We start from the raw sequence: 17,279 nt of genomic DNA, 5'->3' as shown, positions 1-17,279 counted from the left end.
CAGGCAGACAGACAGACAGACAGACAGGCAGGCAGACAGGCAGGCAGACAGACAGACAGACAGACAGACAGACAGACAGACAGACAGACAGGCAGGCAGGCAGGCAGGCAGGCAGGCAGACAGACAGAGGGATATGATATGATGTTTTTAGAAGTCACAATAAAATAAAGTTAGTGTCAGACTTGACGTCACATGTTGATGCTCCATAACTGAGTCATAACTGAGTTAGCTGTAGGTAGCTGTTATTCTCCTGGTGTGTGGTTTGCGTGTGTTTATGTGTGTGTGTATGTATGTGTGTGTGTGTATATGTATGTGTGTGTGTGTGTGTGTGCGTGTTGCAGGAGAGTATCAGTGTGTATCAGTGTGTAACAGTTCTATCAGGCCATATATGGTGTGTGTCTCACCGACCAACTGGGTTCTCTAACGCCCTTAGCTTCCTGACTCCTTATAGGGCCATCCTCCCTCCCTAGCCCCACCTACAGCGCCCAGGGCTGCTCTGATAGGACCACAGCCTCAGGACCAGCCCCTAACCACGCCCCCAAACACACACTTGTTTCTCAGTCTGGGATGTTGAAGTGTGGCTTGAGGTCAGTTATAGTCTAATACAGGAAATACAGCACAACCCAGTCAATACAGTATATTACACAGCTCTGAGTACCTCACTAGCCCTAACCCAGTCAATACAGTATACTACACAGCTCTGAGTACCTCACTAACCCTAACCCAGTCAATACAGTATACTACACAGCTCTGAGTACCTCACTAGCCCTAACCCAGTCAATACAGTATACTACACAGCTCTGAGTACCTCACTAACCCTAAACCAGTCAATACAGTATACTACACAGCTCTGAGTACCTCACTAGCCCTAACCCAGTCAATACAGTATACTACACAGCTCTGAGTACCTCACTAGCCCTAACCCAGTCAATACAGTATACTACACAGCTCCGAGTACCTCACTAGCCCTAACCCAGTCAATGCAGTATACTACACAGCTCTGAGTACCTCACTAGCCCTAACCCAGTCAATACAGTATACTACACAGCTCTGAGTACCTCACTAGCCCTAACCCAGTCAATACAGTATACTACACAGCTCTGAGTACCTCACTAACCCTAACCCAGTCAATACAGTATACTACACAGCTCTGAGTACCTCACTAGCCCTAACCCAGTCAATACAGTATACTACACAGCTCTGAGTACCTCACTAACCCTAACCCAGTCAATAGAGTATACTACACAGCTCTGAGTACCTCACTAGCCCTAACCCAGTCAATACAGTATACTACACAGCTCTGAGTACTTCACTAGCCCTAACCCAGTCAATACAGTATACTACACAGCTCTGAGTACCTCACTAACCCTAGCCCAGTCAATACAGTATACTACACAGCTCTGAGTACCTCACTAGCCCTAACCCAGTCAATACAGTATACTACACAGCTCTGAGTACCTCACTAACACTAACCCAGTCAATACAGTATACTACACAGCTCTGAGTACCTCACTAACCCTAACCCAGTCAATACAGTATACTACACAGCTCTGAGTACCTCACTAACCCTAAACCAGTCAATAAAGTATACTACACAGCTCTGAGTACCTCACTAGCCCTAACCCAGTCAATACAGTATACTACACAGCTCTGAGTACCTCACTAACCCTAACCCAGTCAATACAGTATACTACACAGCTCTGAGTACCTCACTAGCCCTAACCCAGTCAATACAGTATACTACACAGCTCTGAGTACCTCACTAACCCTAACCCAGTCAATACAGTATACTACACAGCTCTGAGTACCTCACTAACCCCTAACCCAGTCAATACAGTATACTATACAGCTCTGAGTACCTCACTAACCCTAACCCAGTCAATACAGTATACTACACAGCTCTGAGTACCTCACTAGCCCTTACCCAGTCAATACAGTATACTACACAGCTCTGAGTACCTCACTAGCCCTTACCCAGTCAATACAGTATACTACACAGCTCTGAGTACCTCACTAGCCCTAACCCAGTCAATACAGTATACTACACAGCTCTGAGTACCTCACTAGCCCTAACCCAGTCAATACAGTATACTACACAGCTCTGAGTACCTCACTAACCCTAACCCAGTCAATACAGTATACTACACAGCTCTGAGTACCTCACTAACCCTAACCCAGTCAATACAGTATACTACACAGCTCTGAGTACCTCACTAGCCCCTAACCCAGTCAATACAGTATACTACACAGCTCTGAGTACCTCACTAGCCCTAACCCAGTCAATACAGTATACTACACAGCTCTGAGTACCTCACTAACCCCTAACCCAGTCAATACAGTATACTACACAGCTCTGAGTACCTCACTAGCCCTAACCCAGTCAATACAATATACTATACAGCTCTGAGTACCTCACTAACCCTAAACCAGTCAATACAGTATACTACACAGCTCTGAGTACCTCACTAGCCCTAACCCAGTCAATACAGTATACTACACAGCTCTGAGTACCTCACTAGCCCTAACCCAGTCAATACAGTATACTACACAGCTCTGAGTACCTCACTAACCCTAACCCAGTCAATACAGTATACTACACAGCTCTGAGTACCTCACTAACCCTAACCCAGTCAATACAGTATACTACACAGCTCTGAGTACCTCACTAACCCTAACCCAGTCAATACAGTATACTACACAGCTCTGAGTACCTCACTAGCCCTAACCCAGTCAATACAGTATACTACACAGCTCTGAGTACCTCACTAGCCCTAACCCAGTCAATACAGTATACTACACAGCTCTGAGTACCTCACTAACCCTAACCCAGTCAATACAGTATACTACACAGCTCTGAGTACCTCACTAGCCCTAACCCAGTCAATACAGTATACTACACAGCTCTGAGTACCTCACTAACCCTAAACCAGTCAATACAGTATACTACACAGCTCTGAGTACCTCACTAACCCTAACCCAGTCAATACAGTATACTACACAGCTCTGAGTACCTCACTAGCCCTAAACCAGTCAATACAGTATACTACACAGCTCTGAGTACCTCACTAGCCCTAACCCAGTCAATACAGTATACTACACAGCTCTGAGTACTTCACTAGCCCTAACCCAGTCAATACAGTATACTACACAGCTCTGAGTACCTCACTAGCCCTTACCCAGTCAATACAGTATACTACACAGCTCTGAGTACCTCACTAGCCCTTACCCAGTCAATACAGTATACTACACAGCTCTGAGTACCTCACTAGCCCTAACCCAGTCAATACAGTATACTACACAGCTCTGAGTACCTCACTAGCCCTAACCCAGTCAATACAGTATACTACACAGCTCTGAGTACCTCACTAACCCTAACCCAGTCAATACAGTATACTACACAGCTCTGAAGTACCTCACTAACCCTAACCCAGTCAATACAGTATACTACACAGCTCTGAGTACCTCACTAGCCCTAACCCAGTCAATACAGTATACTACACAGCTCTGAGTACCTCACTAGCCCTAACCCAGTCAATACAGTATACTACACAGCTCTGAGTACCTCACTAACCCTAACCCAGTCAATACAGTATACTACACAGCTCTGAGTACCTCACTAGCCCTAACCCAGTCAATACAGTATACTATACAGCTCTGAGTACCTCACTAACCCTAAACCAGTCAATACAGTATACTACACAGCTCTGAGTACCTCACTAGCCCTAACCCAGTCAATACAGTATACTACACAGCTCTGAGTACCTCACTAGCCCTAAACCAGTCAATACAGTATACTACACAGCTCTGAGTACCTCACTAGCCCTAACCCAGTCAATACAGTATACTACACAGCTCTGAGTACTTCACTAGCCCTAACCCAGTCAATACAGTATACTACACAGCTCTGAGTACTTCACTAGCCCTAACCCAGTCAATACAGTATACTACACAGCTCTGAGTACTTCACTAGCCCTAACCCAGTCAATACAGTATACTACACAGCTCTGAGTACCTCACTAACCCTAACCCAGTCAATACAGTATACTACACAGCTCTGAGTACCTCACTAACCCTAACCCAGTCAATACAGTATACTACACAGCTCTGAGTACCTCACTAACCCTAACCCAGTCAATACAGTATACTACACAGCTCTGAGTACCTCACTAGCCCTAAACCAGTGTGCAGTTGCAAACCGTAGTCTGGCTTTTTTATGGCGGTTTTGGAGCAGTGGCTTCTTCCTTGCTGATCAGCCTTTCAGGTTATGTCGATATAGGACTTGTTTTACTGTGGATATAGATACTTTTGTACCTGTTTCCTCCAGCATCTTCACAAGGTCCTTTGCTGTTGTTCTGGGATTGATTTGCACTTTTCGCACCAAAGTACGTTTATCTCTAGGAGACAGAACGCGTCTCCTTCCTGAGCGGTATGACGGCTGCGTGGTCCAATGGTGTTTATACTTGCATACTATTGTTTGTACAGATGAATGTGGTACCTTCAGGCGTTTGGAAATTGCTCCCAAGGATTAACCATACTTGTGGAGGTCTACAATTTTTCTTCTGAGGTCTTGGCTGATTTCTTTTGATTTTCCCATGATGTCAAGCAAAGAGGCAATGGGTTTGAAGGTAGGCCTTGAAATACATCCACAGGTACACCTCCAATTGACTCAAATGATGTCAATTAGCCTATCAGAAGCTTCTAAAGCTATGACATCATTTTCTGGAATTTTCCAAGCTGTTTAAAGGCACAGTCAACTTAGTGTATGTAAACTTCTGACCCACTGGAATTGTGATACAGTGAATTATAAGTGAAATAATCTGTCTGTAAACAATTGTTGGAAAAATTACTTGTGTCATGCACAAAGTAGATGTCCTAACCGACTTGCCAAAACTATAGTTTGTTAACAAGAAATTTGCGGAGTGGTTGAAAAATGAGTTTTAATGACTCCAACCTAAGTGTATGTAAACTTCCGACTTCAACTCTATCTATCTATCTATCTATCTATCTATCTATCTATCTATCTATCTATCTATCTATCTCTCTCTCTCTCTCTCTCTCTCTCTCTCTCTCTCTCTCTCTCTCTCTCTCTCTCTCTCTCTCTCTCTCTCTCTCTCTCTCTCTCTCTCTCTCTCTCTCTCTCTCTCTCGCTCTCTGTGATCAGACTGCCATCTGTTCTGATCATGATGCTGCCTCTCCTCTCCTCTCCTCTCCTCTCCTCTCCTCTCCTCTCCTCTCCTCTCCTCTCCTCTCCTCTCCTCTCCTCTTCTCTTCTATTCTCCTCCCTCTCTCTTTCTCTCTCTCAATTCAATTTCAATTTAAGGGGCTTTATAGGCATGGGAAACATATGTTAACATTGCTAAAGCAAGTGAAGTAGATAATAAACAAAAGTGAAATAAACAATAAATATTAACAGTAAACATTACACTCAGAAGTTCCAAAAGAATAAAGACATTTCAAATGTCATATTATGTCTATATACAGTGTTGTAACGATGTGCAAATAGTTAAAGTACAAAAGGGAAAATAAATAAACTGAGTGTGTAGATAGTCAAAGCTTTTCTTAATTTTGGGTCAGTCACAGTGGTTTTCTTTGTTAATTCTTTCCAATGTGTCAAGTAACTATCTTTTTGTTTTCTCATGATTTGGTTGGGTCTAATTGTGTTGCTGTCCTGGGGCTCTGTGGGGTCTGTTTGTTGTTTGTGAACAGAGCCCCAGGACCAGCTTGCTTAGGGGACTCTTCTCCAAGTTCATCTCTCTGTAGGTGATGGCTTTGTTATGGAAGGTTTGGGAATCACTTCCTTTTAAGTGGTTATAGAATTTAATGTCTCTTTTCTGGATTTGGATAATTAGCGGGTATCGGCCTAATTCTGCTCTGCATGCATTATTTGGTGTTTTACGTTGTACACAGAGGATATTTTTTTCAGAAGTCTCAATTTGGTGTTTGTCCCATTTTGTGAATTCTTGGTTGGAGAGCAGACCCCAGACCTCACAACCATAAAGGGCAATGGGTTCTACAACTGATTCAAGTATTTTTAGCCAGATCCTAAATGGTATGTCGAATTTATGTTCCTTTTGATATCATAGAAGGCCCTTCTTGCCTTGTCTCTCAGATCGTTCACAGCTTTGTGGAAGTTACCTGTGGCGCTGATGTTTAGGCCGAGGTACATATAGTTTATTTTGGTGTGCTCTAGGGCAACGGTGTCTAGATGGAATTTGTATTCGTGGTCCTGGCAACTGGACCTTTTTTGGAAACCATTATTTTTGTCTTACTGAGATTTACTGTCAGGGCCCAGGTCTGACAGAATCTGTGCAGAAGATCTAGGTGCTGCTGTAGGCCCTCCTTTGTTGGGGACAGAAGCACCAGATCATCAGCAAACAGTAGACATTTTACTTCAGATCCTTGTAGGGTGAGGCCGGGTGCTGCAGACTGTTCTAGTGCCCTCGCCAATTCGTTGATATGTGACCGACCGCCTCGATTCGGTCTTATGTAGCAACATTTGAAATTGTGTTTTTTACATTGGATAAAAGTAGAGACTCAGAGCTAGAAAATGGTATATCATATACTGCAGTTGAGGAACAATGGGAAAGTAATTCTGCTTTGAAAGTTGATAAACTTGTAACCCCACTTTTGAGAAAATGGCCCTTGAATGTTTTGGTACCTACTGGAGAGCTCTTCTTTGTCTACACCCATTCAGCATCGTTCACACCCTCTTAAGCCTTAGCCCCACCCATCTCTTTAAGGATTCACATGTGAGGCCATGTGGTTAACACACGCTATATCAAATAAAATCTACGTTTATTTGTCACATGCACAGGATACAGAAGATGTAAACGGTACACTGAAATGGTTACTTGCATAGTAGCAATATCAAAAACAGAAAGTGTCCAGATAAAAATATTTTATAAATATTTTATCATTATTAGATGATGCTTACCCGACACACTTGTCTAAATTGATGGGTCATGTGAAGGAAATGCTAAAACCACCCCTCAGCCACATCTAGCTGAGTGGATGGGTCACTATTGTCTAGACATGTACACATGTTCATGAAATACAATAGATGGCCGTAATCACCCCCAGACACACCTGGCTAACTTGATGGGTCATGTAATAATCCTGCCGAAGTGGAGTATTTTGTTTAGACATGTAGTTAGCTAGCTAGCTAAACAATGAACAGGCATAATCCCAACTCATACTACTACCAATACAAACGTTGTCATAGCTGTAGTATGAATCTGCAGGTAGCTAAAGCTAACAAACTAGGTTCAATGTTAGCTAGCTAACATTAGGCTATAACTAGCAATGCAAATGGATTTCTGATTTGAATAATATTACTACACAGATCATACACGTGACATTAGCTAGCGAGCCAGCAAGCTAACATTCGCTAGCTAACTAACAGTACGCTTTTAACATGCAATAAAAACGTCTTAATGATAAAATTTGAAACGTATATCTGAAAATGTAGCTAGACTCTTAGCCGTATACATGGATAAACACTGGACTGGAACCATTTAACTCAGTTTTGTTACATCTTGTTTGGCCAGCGTTGTGTCAAATCACTCCCGTTCATACTGACCGTGGCATGTGCAGAAAGTAGACCATCACTTTTTCCAACTGATCTGTCGATAGCGCCTGCTAAATTCAGGGCATCAATGTTGTTGACAAAAGTAGCAAAACTTTTGTAGTTCTCGATGGTTAACGTTATATCTTTAAAAAAAAGGCGTGGTAGAAAGGACTATCAACACATACTGACCAGCTCATGTTATAGACAGAAGCAGGCTACATGGCAGACCAATCCAAACTCATAGACAGAAGCATGCTACATGGCAGACCAATCCAAACTCATAGACAGAAGCATGCTACATGGCAGACCAATCCAAACTCATAGACAGAAGCATGCTACATGGCAGACCAATCCAAACTCATAGACAGAAGCATGCTACATGGCAGACCAATCCAAACTCATAGACAGAAGCATGCTACATGGCAGACCAATCCAAACTCATAGACAGAAGCATGCTACATGGCAGACCAATCCAAACTCATAGACAGAAGCATGCTACATGGCAGACCAATCCAAACTCATAGACAGAAGCATGCTACATGGCAGACCAATCCAAACTCATAGACAGAAGCATGCTACATGGCAGACCAATCCAAACTCATAGACAGAAGCATGCTACATGGCAGACCAATCCAACTCATAGACAGAAGCATGCTCATGGCAGACCAATCCAAACTCATAGACAGAAGCATGCTACATGGCAGACCAATCCAAACTCATAGACAGAAGCATGCTACATGGCAGACCAATCCAAACTCATGACAGAAGCATGCTACATGGCAGACCAATCCAAACTCATAGACAGAAGCATGCTACATGGCAGACCAATCCAAACTCATAGACAGAAGCATGCTACATGGCAGACCAATCCAAACTCATAGACAGAAGCATGCTACATGGCAGACCAATCCAAACTCATCTTCCGGCATGTCCAGCCCATCCATTATCTCAGCCAATCATGGCTTGTGGGAAGGATCCTAACTTTTTCCGTGGTTAAACCAACTAGGCTCGTAATTTAACAATTGTATTCTTATTTTTGGATGGAATACAAGTTTGTTATTAAGGTAGATGAAAGTTCACATGTTCCAGAAAGCATTTCTGACAAAGAACGCATTTTGATAAAAAATAAATGTTTACGTTCAAATCCCTCTCCTAGTGCCGTGCGACATACGCCTAGTTTCCTGAAACTATATACAGTACATTATACACTACCAGTCAAAAGGTTGGACACACCTACTCATTCAAGGGTTTTTCTTTATTTTTACTATTTTCTACATTATAGATTAATAGTGAAGACATCAAAACTATGAAATAACACAGATGGAATCATGTAACCAAAAAAGTCTTAAACATATCAAAATATATTTTATATTTGAGATTCTTTAAATAGCCACCCTTTGCCTTGAAGACATCTTTGCACACTCTTGGCATTCTCTCAACCAGCTTCATGACGTAGTCACCTGGAATGCATTTCAATTAACAGGTGTGCCTTGTTAAAAAGTAAATTTGTGGAATTTCCTTCTTTCTTAATGCGTTTGAGCCAATCAGTTGTGTTGTGACAAGGAAGGGGGAGTACAGTACCTTGCAAAAGTATTCATCCCCTTGGCATTTTTCCTATTTTGTTGCATTACAACCTGTAATTTAAATGGATTTTTATTTGGATTTCATGTAATGGACATACACAAAATAGTCCAAATTGGTGAAGTGAAATGAAAAAAATTACTTGTTAAAATAATTATACAAAATAAATAACAGAAAAGTGGTGCGTGCATATGTATTCATCCCCTTTGCTATGAAGCCTCTAAATAAGAGTAGTTTAAGGGGAAACATTTAAATATCTTGGAATGGCCTATTCAAAGCCCAGACCTCAATCCAATTGAGAATCTGTGGTATGACTTAAAGATTGCTGTACACCAGTGGAACCCATCCAACTTGAAGGCGCTGGAGCAGTTTTGCCTTGAAGAATGGGCAAAAATCCCAGTGGCTAGATGTGCCAAGCTTATAGAGACATACCCCAAGAGACTTGCAGCTGTAATTGCTGCAAAAGGTGGCTCTACAAAGTATTGACTTTGGGTGGGTGAATAGTTATGCACGCTCAAGTTGCTGTTTTTTTGTCTTATTTCTTGTTTGTTTCACAAAAAAAAGTATTTTGCATCTTCAAAGTGGCAGGCTTGTTGTGTAAATCAAATGATACAAACCCCCAAAGAATCCATTTTAATTCCAGGTTGTAAGGCAACAAAATAGGAAAAATGCCAAGGGGGGTGAATACTTTCGCAAGCCACTGTATACAGAAGATAGCCCTATTTGGTAAAATACCAAGTCCATATTATGGCAAGAACAGCTCAAATAAGCAAAGAGAAACAACAGTCCATCATTACTTTATGACATGAAGGTCAGTCAATACGGAACATTTCAAGAACTATGCAGTCGCAAAAACTATCAAGCGCTATGATGAAACTTGTTCTCATGAGGACTGCCACAGGAATGGAAGACCCAGAGTTACCTCTGCTGCAGACGATAAGTTCATTAGAGTTACCAGCCTCAGAAATTGCAGTCCAAATAAATGCTTCGCAGAGTTCAAATAACAGACACATCTCAACATCAACTGTTCAGAGGAGACTGTGTGAATCAGGCCTTCATGGTCGAATTGCTGCAAAGAAACCACTACGAAAGGACACCAATAAGAAGAAGATACTTTTTTGGGCCAAGAAACACGAGCAATGGACATTAGACCGGTGGAAATTTGTCCTTTGGTCTGGAGTCCAAATGGGAGATTTTTGGTTCCAACCGCCGTGTCTTTGTGAGACGCGGTGTGGGTGAACGGATGATCTCTGCATGTGTATTTCCCACCGTAAAGCATGGAGGAGGAGGTGTTATGTTATGGGGGTGATTTGCTGGTGACACTGTCTGTGATTTATTTAGAATTCAAGGCACACTTAACCAGCATGGCTACCACAGCATTCTGCAGCAAATACGCCATCCCATCTGGTTTGGGATTAGTGGGATTATCATTTGTTTTTCAACAGGACAATGACCCAACACACCTCCAGGCTGTGTAAGGGCTATTTTACCAAGAAGAAGAGTGATGGAGCGCTGCATCAGATGACCTGGCCTCCCCAATTGAATGGTTTGGGATGAGTTGAACCCCAGAGTGAAGGAAAAGCAGCCAACAAGTGCTCAGCATATGTGGGAACTCCTTCAAGACTGTTGGAAAAGCATTCCAGGTGAAGCTGGTTGAGAGAATGCCAAGAGTGTGCAACGCTGTCATCAGGGCAAAGGGTGGCTATTTGAAGAATCTCAAATATAAAATATATTTTGATTTGTTTAACATTATTTTGGTTACTACATGATTCCATATGTGTTATTTCATAGTTTTGATGTCTTCACTATTATTCTACAATGTAGAAAATAGTAAAAATAAAGACAAAACCTTGAATGAGTAGGTGTGTCCAAACTTTTGACTGGTACTGTATGTTGAAGAGGGTGGGGCTCAAGCTGCATCCCTGTCTCACCCCACAGCCCTGTGGAAAGAAATGTGTGTTTTTTGCCAATTTTAACGGCACACTTGTTTGTGTACATGGATTTTATAACGTTGTATAACAACACTTTCCATCAATTTGTATAGCAGACCCTCATGCCAAATTGAGTCAAAAGCTTTTATTTTTTATTTCACCTTTATTTAACCAGGTAAACCAGTTGAGAACAAGTTCTCATTTACAACTGCGACCTGGCCAAGATAAAGCAAAGCAGTGCGATAAAAACAACAACACAGAGTTACATATGGGGTAAAACAAAACAAAGTCAAAAATACAACAGAAATAAATATATATACAGTGTGTGCAAATGTAGCAAGTTATGGAGGTAAGGCAATAAATAGGCTATAGTGCAAAATAATTACAATTAGTATTAACACTGGAACGATAGATGTGCAAGAGATGATGTGCAAATAGAGATACTGGGGTACAAATGAGCAAAATAAATAACAATATAGGGATGAGGTAGTTGGGCGGGCTAATTTCAGATGGGCTGTGTACAGGTGCAGTGATCGGTAAGGTGCTCTGACAACTGATGCTTAAAGTTAGTGAGGGAGATAAGTGTCTCCAGCTTCAGAGATTTTTGCAATTTGTTCCAGTCATTGGCAGCAGAGAACTGGAAGGAATGGCGGCCAAAGGAGGTGTTGGCTTTGGGGATGACCAGTGAGATATACCTGCAGGAGCAGGTGACCAATGAGCTAAGATAAGGCGGGGATTTGCCTAGCAGTGATTTATAGATGGCCTGGAGCCAGTGGGTTTGGCGATGAATATGTAGTGAGGACCAGCCAACAAGAGCGTACAGGTCACAGTGGTGGGTAGTATATGGGGCTTTGGAGACAAAACGGATGGCACTGTGATAGACTACATCCAATTTGCTGAGTAGAGTGTTGGAGGCTATTTTGTAAATGACATCGCCGAAGTCAAGGAACGGTAGGATAGTCAGTTTTACGAGGGCATGTTTGGCAGCATGAGTGAAGGAGGCTTTGTTGCGATATAGGAAACCGATTCTAGATTTAACTTTGGATCGGATATTCTTAATGTGAGTCTGGAAGGAGAGTTTACAGTCTAACCAGATACCTAGATATTTGTAGTTGTCCACATACTCTAGGTCAGACCCGTCGAGAGTAGTGATTCTAGTCGGGTGGGCGGGTGCAAGCAGCGTTCGGTTGAAGAGCATGCATTTAGTTTTACTAGTGTTTAAGAGCAGTTGGAGGCTACTGAAGGAGTGTTGTATGGCATTGAAGCTCGTTTGGAGGTTTGTTAACACAGTGTCCAATGAAGGGCCAGATGTATACAAAATGGTGTCGCCTGCGTAGAGGTGGATCTGAGAGTCACCAGCAGCAAGAGCGACTTCATTGATATACACAGAGAAAAGAGTCGGCCCAAGAATTGAACCCTGTGGCACCCCCACAGAGACTGCCATAGGTCCAGACAACAGGCCCTCCGATTTGACAGCATTGAACTCTATCTGAGAAGTAGTTGGTGAACCAGGCGAGGCAGTCATTTGAGAAACCAAGGCTATTTAGTCTGCCAATAAGAATGCGGTGGTTGACAGAGTCGAAAGCCTTGGCCAGGTCAATGAAAACGGCTGCACAGTACTGTCTATTATCGATCGTGGTTATAATATCGTTTAGGACCTTGAGCGTGGCTGAAGTGCACCCATGACCAGCTCGAAACCGGATTGCATAGCGGAGAAGGGACGGTGGGATTCGAAATGGTCGGTGATCTGTTTAGTTAACTTGGCTTTCAAAACTTTTGAAAGGCAGGGCAGGATGGATATGGGTCTGTAACAGTTTAGCTCTAGAGTGTCACCCCCTTTGAAGAGGGGGGATGACCGCGGTAGCTTTCCAATCTCTGGGGATCTCAGACGTTACTGAAAGAGAGGTTGAACAGGCTAGTAATAGGGGTTGCGACAATTTCGGCTGCTAGTTTTAGGAAAGAAAGGGTCCAGATTGTCTAGCCCAGATGATTTGTAGGGGTCCAGATTTTGCAGCTCTTTCAGAACATCAGCTGTCTGGATTTGTGTGAAGGAGAAGCGGGGGGCATGGGCAAGTTGCAGCGGAGGGTGCAGAGCTGGTGGCCGGGGTAGTGGTAGCCAGGTGGAAAGCATGGCCAGCCGTAGCAAAATGCTTGTTGAAATTCTCGATTATTGTAGATTTATCGGTGGTGATAGTGTTTCTAGCCTCAGTGCAGTGGGCAGCTGGGAGGAAGTGCTCTTATTTTCCATGGACTTTACAGTGTCCCAAAACTTTTTGGAGTTAGTGCTACAGGATGCAAATTTCTGTTTGAAAAAGTTAGCCTTTGCTTTCCTAACTGCTTGTGTATATTGGTTCCTAACTTCCTGAAAAGTTGCATATCGCGGGGCTATTTGATGCTAATGCAGTACGCCACAGGATGTTTTTTGTGCTGGTCAAGGGCAGTCAAGTCTGAGGAGAACCAGGGGCTATATCTGTTCTTAGTTCTGTATTTTTTGAATGGGGCATGTTTATTTAAGATTGAGAGGAAATTACTTTTAAAGAACAACCAGGCATCCTCTACTGGACGGAATGAGATCTATATCCATCCAGGATACCTGGGCCAGGTCAATTAGGAAGGCCTGCTCGCTGGAAGTGTTTTTGGGAGCGTTTGACAGTGATGAGGGGTGGTCGTTTGACCGCGGACCCGTTACGGACGCAGGCAATAAGGCAGTGATCGCTGAGATCCTGGTTGAAGACAGCGGAGGTGTATTTAGAGGGTAAGTTAGTCAGGATGATATCTATGAGGGTACCCATGTTTACGGATTTAGGGTTGTACCTGGTAGGTTCGTTGATAATTTGTGTGAGATTGAGGGCATCTAGTTTAGATTGTAGGATGGCCGGGGTGTTAAGCATATCCCAATTTAGGTCACCAAGCAGTACGAACTCTGAGGATAGATGGGGGCAATCAATTCACATATAGTGTCCAGGGCACAGCTGGGGGCTGAGGGGGTCTGTAGCAAGCGGCAACAGTGAGAGATTTATTTCTGGAAAGGTGGATTTTTAGAAGTAGAAGCTCAAACTGTTTGGGCACAGACCTGGATAGTATGATAGAGCTCTGCAGGCTATCTCTACAGTAGATTGCAACTCCACCCCCTTTGGCAGTTCTATCTAGACGGAAAATGTTATAGTTGGGGATGGAAATTTCAGAATTTTTGGTGGCCTTCCTAAGCCAGGATTCAGACACTGCTAGAACATCAGGGTTGGCGGAGTGTGCTAACGCAGTGAATAACTCAAACTTAGGAAGGAGGCTTCTGATATTTACGTGCAGAAAACCAAGACTTTTACGGTTACAGAAGTCAACAAACGATAGCTCCTGGGGAGTAGGAGTGATACTGGGGGCTGCAGGGCCTGGGTTAGCCTCTACATCACCAGAGGAACAGAGGAGGACTAGAATAAGGATACGACTAAAGGCTTTAAGAACTGGTCTTCTAGTGCGTTGGGTACATAGAATAAAGGGGGCAGTTCTCCGGGCGTTGTAGAAAAGATTCAGGGCATTATGTACAGAAAAGGATATGGAAGGATATGAGTACAGTTCAGGTAACCCTAATCGTTGGGTAACAATGAAAGAGATAGCATCACTGGAGGCACCGATTGAGCCGGTCTCGGCGTGTATGGGGGGTGGAACAAAGGAACTATTTGAGGCAGTTTGAGAGGGACTAGGGGTTCTACAGTGAAATTGTATAATAAGAACTAACCCAAACAGCAATAGGCAAGGCATAATTGACATGGGAGAGAGGCATAAAGCAATCACAGGTGTTATTAGAGAGAGCTAAGACAACAACTGGTAATAGCGATAACGTTTGGGCTGAGGCTAAACAGAATAAACAGGACAGGGTACCGTGTAAAGGAACAGTCCAGCAGGCATCAGCTGTGCAGCTGAGTGATCATAAGGTCCAGTGAACAGCAATATGTGAGTCCGAGAGCAGTTCAAATTGGTACTTCAGCACAGCTAGCAGGGAGCACAGTTGTAGTTTGCATGTGCTAGCGGGCCGGGCGCAACGGGAAGCCTGTTGAAACCACATCAGACGATTTCGTCGGCAAACCAGTCGTGTTGGATCGGCGGGGCTCAGTGTCAACACTAGGAGGTCCCGTCCGGTTGACAGAGAGGTAGATAGCCGGGAGATGGGCCTGAGGCTAGCTCAAGGCTAACTGGTGCTTGCTATAGGGCAATGGTAATTAGCCAACAACAGGTTGCAGCTAGCTAGCTGGTTGCGATGATCCGGCGCTAGGGTCCAGTGATTCCGGCAGAAAGTCCAATAAGCTCTGGGTCGATAGCACGCTGTGCAGACTGGCCGACGAATTGTCCAGGCTAGAGCTAGAGCTGGCTGGTGGATAGTGTAGGCCACGGACAATGGTGAAGACGCTAACGGTGACTAATAGCAAGTAGCCATTCAGTTGCAGCTACACTAGTTTCAGCTTAAGGTTCTTGATGAAAGTTATAAAGAAATAATAGAATCCTTTCCACGTTGGGTGAGGCGGGTTGCAGGAAAGTATATTTAGTTAAAGAATGAAAAGTAAAAATTGAGAAATATATACAAAATAGACAAAAAAACTAGAAACGGGATAATTACACAAGGACAATGAATAAAACCGCGACCGCACTGCTACGCCATCTTGGAACTTGAAATCAACATCTTGGATCTTGAAATCAACAAAGCATGAGAAGACTTTGCCTTTGTTTTGTTTGTTTGTCAATTAGGGTGTGTAGGGTTAATACGTGGTCTGCCATACGGTAATTTGGTATAAAGCCAATTTGACATTTACTCAGTACATTGTTTTCACTGAGGAAATGTGCGAGTCTGCTGTTAATGATAATGCAGAGGATTTTCCCAAGGTTGCTGTTCACGCATATCCCACGGTAGCTATTGGGGTCAAATCTCTCTCCACTTTTGTTGATTGGGGGGACCAATCTTGGTTCCAAATATTGGGGAAGATGCCCATGCTGAGGATAATGTTAAAGAGTTAAGTATAGCCAATTGGAATTTGTGGTCTGTATATTTTATCATTTCATTTAGGATACCATCAACACCACAGGCCTTTTTGGGTTGGAGGGTTTGTATTCAATGTAATTGGAGAATCCAGTGGGTTCTGGTAGTCTTTAATAGTTGATTCTAAGATTTGCATTTGATCATGTATATATTTTCCCTCTTAGTTCTTTGTTATAGAGCCAAAAAGGTTGGAGAAGTGGATTACCCATACATCTCCATTTTGGATAGATAAACTCTTCGTGTTGTTGTTGTTTTGTCTCTCTGTGTCTCTCTGTGTCTGTCTCTCTGTGTCTGTCTCTCTGTGTCTGTCTGTCTCTCTGTGTCTGTCTGTCTCTCTGTGTCTGTCTGTCTCTCTGTGTCTGTCTGTCTGTCTGTCTGTCTGTCTGTCTGTCTGTCTGTCTGTCTCTCTCTCTCTTTACAATGGTGTTTGTTCTTCACTGGTTGCCCTTTTCTTGTGGCAACAGGGCACAAATATTGCTGCTGTGATGGCACACTGTGGTATTTCACCCAGTAGATAAGGGAGTTTATCAAAATTGGGTTTGTTTTCAAATTCTTTGTGGGTCTGTGTAATCTGAGGGAAATATGTGTCTCTAATATGGTCATACATTTGGCAAGAGGTTAGGAAGTGCAGCTCATTTTCCACCTCATTTTGTGGGCAGTGTGCACATAGCCTGTCTTCTCTTGAGAGCCAGGTCTGCCTACCTCGGCCTTTCTCAATAGCAAGGCTATGCTCACTGAGTCTGTACATAGTCAAAGCTTTCCTTAAGTTTGGGTCAGTCACAGTGGTCAGGTATTCTGCCACTGTGTACTCTCTGTTTAGGACCAAATAGCGTTCTAGTTTTATCTGTTTTTTTGTTAATTTTTTCCTATGTCACTCTCTCGCTCCCTCCCTGTCTCCTCCCTCCCTGTCTCCTCCCTCCCTGTCTCCTCCCTCCCTCCCTCCCTCCCTGTCTCCTCCCTCCCTGTCTCCTCCCTCCCTGTCTCCTCCCTCCCTCCCTGTCTCCTCCCTCCCTCCCTGTCTCCTCCCTCCCTGTCTCCTCCCTCCCTGTCTCCTCCCTCCCTGTCTCCTCCCTCCCTCCCTGTCTCCTCCCTCCCTCCCTGTCTCCTCCCTCCCTCCCTGTCTCCTCCCTCCCTGTCTCCTCCCTCCTGTCTCCTCCCTCCCTGTCTCCTCTCT

General features: G+C 43.5%; 1 protein-coding gene across 1 annotated transcript in view; it reads left to right on the top strand.

The window, feature by feature from the left end:
* Window positions 1-17,279, top strand: part of LOC121531621 (SH3 domain-binding glutamic acid-rich-like protein) — a 107,587-nt gene that overhangs the window by 74,343 nt on the left and 15,965 nt on the right. The window lies entirely within an intron of this gene.

This window comes from Coregonus clupeaformis, unplaced genomic scaffold, assembly GCF_020615455.1.
Source record: "Coregonus clupeaformis isolate EN_2021a unplaced genomic scaffold, ASM2061545v1 scaf0956, whole genome shotgun sequence".
NCBI classification, from domain to species: Eukaryota; Metazoa; Chordata; class Actinopteri; order Salmoniformes; family Salmonidae; genus Coregonus; species Coregonus clupeaformis.
Note: the sequence above shows the minus strand (reverse complement) of the source record. Positions and strands in the feature narration are given on the sequence as shown.